Source organism: Salmo salar, chromosome ssa09 (genome assembly GCF_905237065.1).
Source record: "Salmo salar chromosome ssa09, Ssal_v3.1, whole genome shotgun sequence".
Lineage (NCBI taxonomy): Eukaryota > Metazoa > Chordata > Actinopteri > Salmoniformes > Salmonidae > Salmo > Salmo salar.
The window spans coordinates 2,524,278-2,534,515 of record NC_059450.1 but is presented as its reverse complement, the minus strand read 5'-3'; the positions used below and the strand labels follow the sequence as shown (position 1 = coordinate 2,534,515).

Here is a 10,238-nt window from a genome sequence, read left to right as displayed (position 1 = left end):
GGACAAATTCTTGCCTGGTTTAGATCTCATTCTTCTGAAAGATATCAGTTCGTCTCTGTGGATGGTTTGTCCTCTGACAAATCAATTGTAAGTTAACGTTTCTCAAGGTTCCGTTTTAGGACCACTATTGTTTTCACTATATATTCTACCTCTTGGTGATGTCATTCGGAAACACATTGTCAACTTTCACTGCTATGCGGACAACACACAGGTGTACATTTCAATGAAACATGGCGAAGCCCCAAAATTGCCTACCCTGGAAGCCTGTGTTTCAGACATAAGGAAGTGGATGGCGGCAAATGTTTTACTTTTAAACTCAGATAAAACAGATGCTAGTTTTAGGTCCCTAGAAAAAAAGATCTTCTGTTGAATCTGACAATTAATCTTGATGGTTGTACAGTCGTCTCAAATAAAACTGAAGGACCTCTGCGTTACTCTGGACCCTGATCTCTTGACGAGCATAAAGAAAATTAAGGACAGATTTTTTTCCATCTTAGTAACATTGCAAAAATCTAAAACTTTTTGTCCAAAAAGCTGCAGAAAAGCTAATCCATGCTTTTGTCACTTCTAGATTAGACTACTGCAATGCTCTACTCTCCGGCTACCTGGATAAAGCACTAAATACATTTCAGTTAGTGATAAACACTGCTGCTAGAATCCTGACTAGAACCAACAAATTTGATCATATTACTCCAGTGCTACACTGGCTTCCTGTTAAGGCTAGGGCTGATTAAGGTTTTACTGCTAACCTACAAAGCATTACATGGGCTTGCTCCTACCTATCTCTCCGATTTGGTCCTGCCGTACATATCTACAAGGACCAAACAGTCACAAGACGCAGGCCTCCTTATTGTCCCTAGAAATTCTAAGCAAACAGCTGGAGGCAGGGCTTTCTCCTATAGAGCTACATTTTTATGGAATGATCTGCCTATCCATGTGAGAGACGCAGACTCGGTCTCGACCTTTAAGTCTTTATTGAAGACTCATCTCTTCAGTAGGCCCTATGATTGAGTGTAGTCTGGCCCAGTGGGTGCGAATGTGAACGGCAAGGCACTGGAGCGACGAACTGCCCTTGCTGTCTCTGCCTGGCCGGCTCCCCTCCACTGGGATTCTCTGCCTCTGCCTCTATTACGGGGGCTGAGTCACTAGCTTACTAGTGCTCTTCCATGCCGTCTCTAGAAGAGGTGCATCATTTCAGTGGGTTGAGTCACAGACGTGATCTTCCTGTCTGGTTTTGCGCCCCCTCGGGCTCGTGCGGTGGAGGAGATCTTCCTGAGCTATACTCAGCCTTGTCTCAGGGTAGTAAGTTCGTGGTCTGTATCTCTCTAGAGTCGTGGGGGCTGTGCTTTGGCAAAGTGGGTGGGGTTATATCCTGCCAGGTTGGCCCTGTCTGGAGGTATCGTCGGCCACAGTGTCCCCCGACCCACCCGTCTCCAATATCTATCCTGCAATAGTCTGTGCCGGGGGGGCTAGGGTCAGTCTTATCTCTGGTGTAATTTTCCTGTCTTATCTGGTGTCCTGTGTGAATTTATGTATGCTCCCTCTCTCTCTCCCTTCCAGAGGACCTGAGCCCTAGGATCATGCCTCAGGACTACCTGGCTTTGACTCCTAGCTATCCCAGTCCACCTGGTCGTGCTGCTGCTCCAGTTTCTACTGTTCTGCCTGCGGCTAGGGAACCCTGACCTGTTCACCGGATGTGCTACCTTGTCCCGGACCTGCTGTTTTCGACCTTCTCCTCCTCTCTACCACACTTGCTGTCTCGACATCTGAATGCTCGGCTATGAAAAGCCAACGGACATTTACTCCTGAGGTACTGACCTGTTGCACCCTCTACAATGGCTGTGATTATTATTTGACCCTGCTGGTCATCTATGAATGTTTGAACATCTTGAATAACAATCTGGCCTTAATGGCCATGTTCTGTTATACATCTCCACCTGGTACAGCGAGAAGAGGACTGGCCACCCCTCAGAGCCTGGTTGCTTCCTAGGTTCCTTCCTTGCTAGGGAGTTTTTCCTAGCCACCGTGCTTCTACATCTGCATTGCTTGCTGTTTGGGGTTTTAGGCTGGGTTTCTGTATAGCCCTTTGACATCTGCTGATGTAAAAAGGGCTTTATAAATACATTTGATTGATTGAGATTCATTTGAATTGAATACTTCTAGGATCATGGAATGCATTTGTTCAGATTTATAATAAAAAGGTATTTGTTGCAGAATTTATATATTTTTCATTTAATGCAACGATATTGGTTGCTGAAAAGTCTGTTTTGAATGATTTAAAATGACAACTATTTACTCAAGTAAGCCTATGCAATCATCAGGCCTGGACCTACACCTGTTCTGTGAATTTTTTATTCTTTTCCACAGTGCAGTTCATTTTGGAAGATATTTTTGGTGCCCAGTCCTTCCAAAAAGCATGCGAATAATATCCAGTAAAATTGTACTTCTTACTTGAAATAATGATAGTAGTATTGCAATAGTATGTGGTGGAAACAGGCCTACCTCACTGTTTCCTCAATGGATAAACTCCAGCAGGCCTGAGGTTTGGACGCCACCTTGTGGGTATTAAGGCGTCCGCATGCTTCTCATCCAAAACAGTTTATGGCGTGCATAGATTGATTACATTTTGTCACTGTTTTGGTCTTAGGCAAGCATTTTTTCGGCTGTTCGTGCACAAGATTTTTCCTGAGGCAAGCCGAAGTTCGGTAGCCGAAGTCTACACCCCTTCGTCGGTGATTGGTTATCAGTAGGGATTCTTCAATGAAGTGTTGGTTGTCATTGAACTAGAGACGATGACACATTGCAACATTGTTGCAAAGGAGGTGCGATGACTCAAATGCATAAGAATGGCGGTAAGTTCAGACCTTCGACTCCAGAGTGTCCTAAATACAAACCATGTAACTTTACTTCTTTACCTTTACGTCTTCTTGCTCTCTTGAAAATCTCAAAATGGAGTCGGTTGGCAGTGGTGAGCTCTCTGAGTATGAGCCAGACCAGGATGAAGTGGGCCTACCTGCAGCGACCGGTGTGGTAAAGACTTACAATGTTTGCCCTGTGAATCCTACCGGAGAATATTTTGGAATGGTGGGAGTGAGATTTTTGGAAAGAGTGGATTGCTACTTTTTGGCCGACGCAAACGTTGTGTCAAGCTGGGTAAAGGGAAAACTGGGAATGGATACATACGTGAAAGTTTCGAGAAGTGGATTTGTTTATTTTTTGTGCATCCTCCACGCAGAGGAAACCTGTGGCGTGCTTTGTTCTCCGGAACGAACAGAGCGCCGCTCAAAGGGGTGCTCAGTCGGGTAGCGTTGAGTGTAGAGGTGGATCAAATGAAAAATAATGTTCCTGGTGTTTGTGACCCGCCGGTTAGTGAGACGTGGACCCGGTGGCAATGGCAAGTCTGAGAATACCCTGTCTGTCTTATTGAGCTTTGACACAGAGTGTCTACCTGATAAGGTTCGGTTACTTTATATTTTTCTATTCTGTCAGGGCATATGTTCCAAACCTGCTACTGACTGTGCTTTACGTGGCAAGGATTCAGACCTGTTGCAGCAGTGTGTAGAAGGAAGATCCCACAGTGTGAGAAATGTGCAGGAGGGCATAGTCAGAGGGAGTGTACAGTTGGGATAGAGAATGCACTGTGTGTCAACTGTGGGGGTGCCCATGCAGCTGGGGCCGAAGTGCCCTGTGAAAGAGAGACAGGCTGAGATTGCCAGAGTTTGAGTGGGAATGAAAGTGAAGAGAGTAGAGGATAGCCCAAGGGTGCGTGATTCAACTGGAAGCCCCCCAGTGAGAAGGCCTGAGAGAGATCCAGAGAGGATGAGTTTTAGTAAGGTTGGATTTATTTCGTTTATAGCCATGGTGATCAACTGCACTGCGGAGCGGAGATCACAGAAGATACTGTATATGTGGTAGTTGTAGCAACAGATAAATATTTTGGGTGAGATTTTAGTGCAGAAAATCTACAAGAAGTTTTGAGAGAAGGGGTTACATCCTCCCATGCCGGCAGCCTGGTGTAGGATCGCGGTTTTGGGGGGGATAGTGTATAGGTGCAGGGTTAGATGGTGCAATTTAAGATTTTTTGTATGTGACCCAAATGTGCACGACTAAGACCTAAAAATGTTAAAATGAGATTTGAGTTAGATGAATTCAGACTATTTTGATTAAGTACACACTTGCTACGGCAACTCGAGGGACAAACTGTACTATTTCCGCTTTTTTTTCTCACCCCTTTCCTAACCTTAACCTCAGTCTCCTAACCTGCTATGAAAGTCACTTCTAGTAGCTGTATCAAAGTGGCGTGAAGTGTTTCTCAGTTCTCTTCGTCCTGGCAATTGAAACAGAAGTTTAGTCTGTATTTCTTTTAATGTAACCTTTATTTAACTAGGCAAGTCGGTTAAGAACAAATTCTTATTTACAATGGCTAAGTGGTATTTTGCATTGGTTACCCATTGAAGTTGTAATATTTAATGCATGCAATGGAAAAGGCTGTACATATCTTCAACAACCTCAGGATATCTGACATTGTTGAAACTCTTGTAGACCAAATTTATGAGATGTTATACATGCCGTATCGTCAATTGGACATTCGGAGACTTGTCTCGAAGCCACCCCTGCGTTGTCTTGGCTGTGTGCTTAAGGTCGTTGTCCTGTTGGAAGGTGAACCTTGGCCCCAGTCTGAGGTCCTGAGCACACTGGAGCAGGTTTTCATCAAGGATCTAGCTGTACTTTGCTCCATCTTTCCCTTGATCCTGACTAGTTTCCCAGTCCCAGAACAGAAGTTATTTCGACGACAAACAGCCACCTCAATCTGCAAAATGTAAACCTATCAATGGCATGAAGGCTACTCTAGAGAAAAATTTTAACAGGATGACCCACATTGAAAAGTAAAATGAGGATCATGGCGAAACGCTAATACAACAAGACCAGGCTATTAACTACTTAATGGGCCAGGTAGAGGAATTGCAAAAGGGAGAATTGTTGAAAAACCGTTTGCGTCATAATAATATATTCAAATGTTGGGGGTCTCAACCAATGCAGAAAGAGGGCGGAAAAAGTCTACATTTGTGGACCAGATGGTGAGGGAGTTCTTGGAAATCGATGCTGCTACACCTTTGGTCATGGAGACAGCCCACAGAACGGCAAGAAAAAAATATGCCGACTAACACCGTACCCAAAACGGCTGCGCGCCATTGTGCGTGAATTGATTTTGTTCCCCCACACCAAACGCGATCACGAGACGCAGGTTGAAATATCAAAACATACTCTGAACCAATTATATTAATTTGGGGACAGGTCGAAAAGCATTAAACATTTATGGCAATTTAGCTAGCTAGCTAATTTGTCCTATTTAGCTAGCTTGCTGTTGCTAGCTAATTTGTCCAGGGATATAAACGTTGAGTTGTTATTTTACATGAAATGCACAAGGTCCTCTACTCCGACAATCCACACAAACGGTCAACCGAATAATTTCTAGTTATCACCTCCTTCCAGGCTTTTTCTTCTTTGGACTATATGGCATCTAACTTTCATTGTTACCACGATGACTGATCGAACTCAGTTCATCTTTCAATCACCCACGTGGGTATAACCAATGAGGAGATGGGAGAGGCAGGACTTGCACCGCGTTCAGCGTCACAAATAGAACTGACTTCTATTTTAGCGCTTGGCAACGCAGACGCTCGTTGGCGCGAAATCATTAAATAACATGTTTCAATTTATTTTGCAGCGCACGTGACGCAAGCAGTATGGTCAGCATGTAAGTGGTAAATTGTTGGGCCCAGGAGTGAGAGCGAAGGAATCAAGGTCCAAGAAGTAACAGTAGCCTAAATCTACTGCGAAACATTGTCCAATCCACATTGACTACTGAAGCGACCCCTTCTTAAGGATTTGAAACTACCTGGATTTATGGTCATTATTGGGACCCATTTGCACGTGAGCTAGCTAATTGCTCACAATGAGGGAATCTTATTTGGACAAATTTGCCTACTTGAGCAGTAAGCCTAGGTTTACATGTACAGTTATGTAATCGATTTGATTGTTGATTTGTGTTTCTTCAATGTATGCCTTGTGTTTGGCTGGCTCTAAATGTGTATTGTTGATGCCATTCCCTTAGTTACACATAGCGAGTCTACACAGCCTACACATAGTATATACAATAATGAAATCACCTGGTCCCAACATACATGGCAAGTCAAGAAAAGCCATTGTAACTTGTCCACAATGCAAACGGTAATTTAAAAACTTCAAAACACATTTATGAAGAAAGCATACAAATTGCTTTCAAAACGTGTCCAAGGAAAGATTTTTGGCATGTGAGTGCATTGATGTGAGAAATGGTGTGTTTGCAGTCAAATACATTTTCTGGTCGAGCAACACCCATACATGTTGTGAAAAAAACTTGGGCTAATTCAGTTTCAAATCTGTTATGCATGCTGAAGTATAAAAAGCTGTTAATGTACTTTTTCTTTACTTTCACATACACTGTGTTCAGAAACATTGCTCGGATCTTGTCCCCTGGACCTTGGAGGACTTTGTGTGGATGATCAGGTTAGATATTCCTTTAAATTATTCCACTGAACTGTACCATTTGATTGTCATTCCTTTATTGAAAATTGTACCTTGTTCACACCACAAGGCCTACCAAAGCAAGGTTTCTCAAACAACTGTGGGGTGTTTGTTTTGATGGTAAGATGCTGGCTATTCACTAAGTCCTATTTTCTGTTATAAGATATGAAAAGTTTTTTTTCTGTGCTTGCCGCATGCAAAGCCCACTTATTGCTCATACTTTCTTGTTTATTATTCTTGACATTTTTTGGGACCTATTTCCTACAGTTTTTACACTACATACACAATTCATACATCAAACTCCTGCAGAGCTGGATGCTGATATGACATGCTGTGTCTTCTACATCCTGAAATATATTCCTGGAGGGGAGTTAGTTATTATAACTAATAATAATAATAATAATAACTAACATAACTATCAAACTTAACTTACAGTATGCTCTGTACATTTCACTGAGGTATGTATAAATTATGAAATTCTCATCACTAGTGGATATGTTTTTTGGGCTAATCATCCGATTGTGTGATTTTCTTTTAAAGGAAAACATGCAGCAAATTAGGCAACGGTGGTGCCTAGTTTTCCTGCAGAACTTTCCCATGCCGTAAGTTTTGAACATTCAATTTCATTTGCATTCTTAATCATTTTCACTGTGGCCAGGCTGACCTGAATATATGTTCATATTGAATGCATGTCATTCACTAACTAAGGTCTGAAGAAGAGAGGTTGAAAGATCGAAAAAGGCGGTGAAATCAAAACGCACTACAGGTAGGTGTCATGATGAGTGGTATAGTCTTAAACCAATGTTTACACTTACCCCCCCTCTCCAATATATTTCAGGATGATGTAGATGTCCCCCCAAGAAGTCACATCAGCATCCAGCTCTGCAGGACCAGGTACTGTATAGGCTATTAGCTAAAGTAAGGTGCATTCCTGTACACACATCCCTAGAGGTTCCCTTACATTACTTAATAACCACAATCTGTTTTCTTTCTAGACGATACTGAAAACAAAATGCGCTGTGAACTGGTTAAGTAGTCTGTGTGTAATACTGAAGGCTTGTAGCATGGTGAACTGGGAGCTGTGAACTGGGTAAGTAGTCTGTGTGTAATACTGAAGGCTTGTAGCATGGTGAACTGGGAGCTGTGAACTGGGTAAGTAGTCTGTGTGTAATACTGAAGGCTTGTAGCATGGTGGACTGGGAGCTGTGAACTGTGTAAGTAGTCTGTGTGTAATACTGAAGGCTTGATGCATGGTGAACTAGGAGCTGTGAACTGGGTATGTAGTCTACTGTGTATAATACTGAAGGCTTGATGCATGGCAAGATATACTAGTTGTGATGACTTGGTGAGTAGTTATAGATATCACTGAAAGCCCCTTTTAGTAATAGTGGCTTTTGTTTGCATGGTGGTATTGTGAAAGTGGGGTGTAATTTCACTTGATCACCCAATGAGGCACTACTCTTAATATTTATTATTTTTTCTTCATGGAAGCAGATGTTCTTCTAAGCGACACCCTAGAGGCAGCAAGGTGGTGCAAACTCCAAACATTTAAAGGCACTGTTTCCCTCCCTAGTGTAATTGGGATGGACGGGGAAGACCCCATTACAACCCTTAAAGAACTATGGTTGTATGATGGACTGGATGAAGAGGAAAATATTCTCCTCAAGGAACCAGTCATGTTACAGAGATTGAGATGTTCTATGTGGAGGCAGTTGACAACAAGAAAATGACTTGTCTTTGCCTCTTTTGAGGAGCAGGAGTGAAGCCATTTTTGAGGAGTGGTCAAACCTTGTTTTTGTCTGCTGTGTTAATTGTGTTATGTTGTTTAGTAAAGATGACGTAGAAGTCACCCGAGTCTCTGATCTCTTTACTGGAGCTGGTATAACTCAATGTACAAAGCACATTCAGCTTGTCAGTATGTTTATATGGCATAGTCTGTCTCCATTCTCATGAGGAAAGTAAATAGCATTGTAAATCAGGATAGGTAGTAACAGTATATGCTCAATGAAATATAATTCAAGTTAACGTTTATCAACAATTTTAACAGTACATGACATACATAAGTCTGTTCACAACAACATCAGTAGCTTGTCTCATAGCATGAAACAAAACGTGTTAACACATCTGCTGGTACTTTATAATATTTCTTACGATCTTCAAAATTTAAATATGTTTGAATTCAATGTGTGCCTTGCGCAAACGTGTGTGTTCAGTGTGTGACTGTCATATCAGATGGACAAAAAGGTGGACGGGGTCAAACGTTTGACTCCGTCCACATTGAGCCCAGCCCTGAATTGCACACTGCAGCCAGGGATACTTGCATATTTTGGTGTGAAGTTCTCCATGTTAAACAGGACATCACAGGTGTTATTCAACCAGACCCATGCCATCTCCTAGGTATTGTTCCTGTGGATACACTCCAATCCTCTCCATTTAAATTGATAGATTCTTTATTAAGCAGCAGCAATGAAATGTGTAACAAAATGCTGGAAAAATTAACATGCACCCTCAAAAGATGTGGTTAGGTCTATGCGGGGAACTTGCTGACATGGAAAGAATTACATCAATCTTGCAACATGGGTGGTTGTCCTTGATGACCCTACCTGAGCCACTGCCTGTTCACCCTGCTACCATCCAGAAGGCGAGGTCAGTACAGGTGCATCAAAGCTGGGACAGAGAGATTGAAAACCAGCTCTCTCAAGGCCATCACTGTTAAACAGCCATCACTAAACACAGGGGCTGCTGCCTACATACATGAAATCATTGGCCACTAATGTTCATAACTCATCTCAACTGTATTTTATACCATTTATTGCATCTTACCGACGCCGCTCAGTCATTGCTCATCCATATATTCCATTAGATGTGTGTATTAGGTAGTTGTGGAATTGTTAGATATTACTGCACTGTCAGAACTAGAAGCATTTCGCTACACTCGCAATAACATCTGCTAACCATGTGTATGTGACCAATAAAATTTGATTTGAAGGTGTCTGGTCAGAGTTCTTGATATATCGTACTGGTCTTATTCTGTAATTTGAGGTTTTTCTGTGGCTCTATCCAAATTGTATTCTTATTAAGACTCTTGAAATATTTGCTCTATACAGCAAAAATGTACCCTTAACATGTGAATGTAATTACACTTTTTAAAGACAGCAAAGATGTGTATATGGTATATGCTCTTTAATAAAAATGTGGTAGAAAATAATTTACAGCTGTTTAAGTGGCTGATGTATTGTTCCATGAACAGACACTTATATGGGTTGTATATTTAACACATCTGCACCAAAACAAATTACAAATGGTAATTCGTCTTACATATAAACAAGTAACAACTTTATTGAAATAAGTTTAGGGGAATACACTGTCATTCAAACCTGAAAACAAAGTGCAAGTTACATTGCTGTAAGAACCATAACATTATACAACATTCATCTCAGGGATATTGTAATCAAAATGGATTTGGAAAGACATAAGAATAAGGCATTTAATAATAGGCATTTACATGGCTGTTCATCCATTCCATTAGGCCTATAGCCTTTCACATGAAGAGTCAGAACAGAAAGAATTTAAAAGCCAAACATTATTTTAGTATTTACAAGGCCATGAATCAACATGCAGGATGTATGGGATAAAGGGAACACCCCCTATATACATAGAATCACTGGTCA

The 10,238-nt window shown here is 41.7% G+C and overlaps 1 long non-coding RNA gene across 1 annotated transcript; it reads left to right on the top strand.

Annotated features, from left to right (window-relative positions):
- The first annotated feature begins 2,019 nt into the window (after nucleotides 1-2,019).
- On the top strand, nucleotides 2,020-9,775 carry LOC106610615 (uncharacterized). Its single transcript, XR_001329937.2, has 4 exons — nucleotides 2,020-6,549; nucleotides 7,108-7,169; nucleotides 7,276-7,333; nucleotides 7,406-9,775. It is a non-coding gene; the product is annotated as an uncharacterized lncRNA (long non-coding RNA).
- The last annotated feature ends 463 nt before the right edge of the window (nucleotides 9,776-10,238 follow it).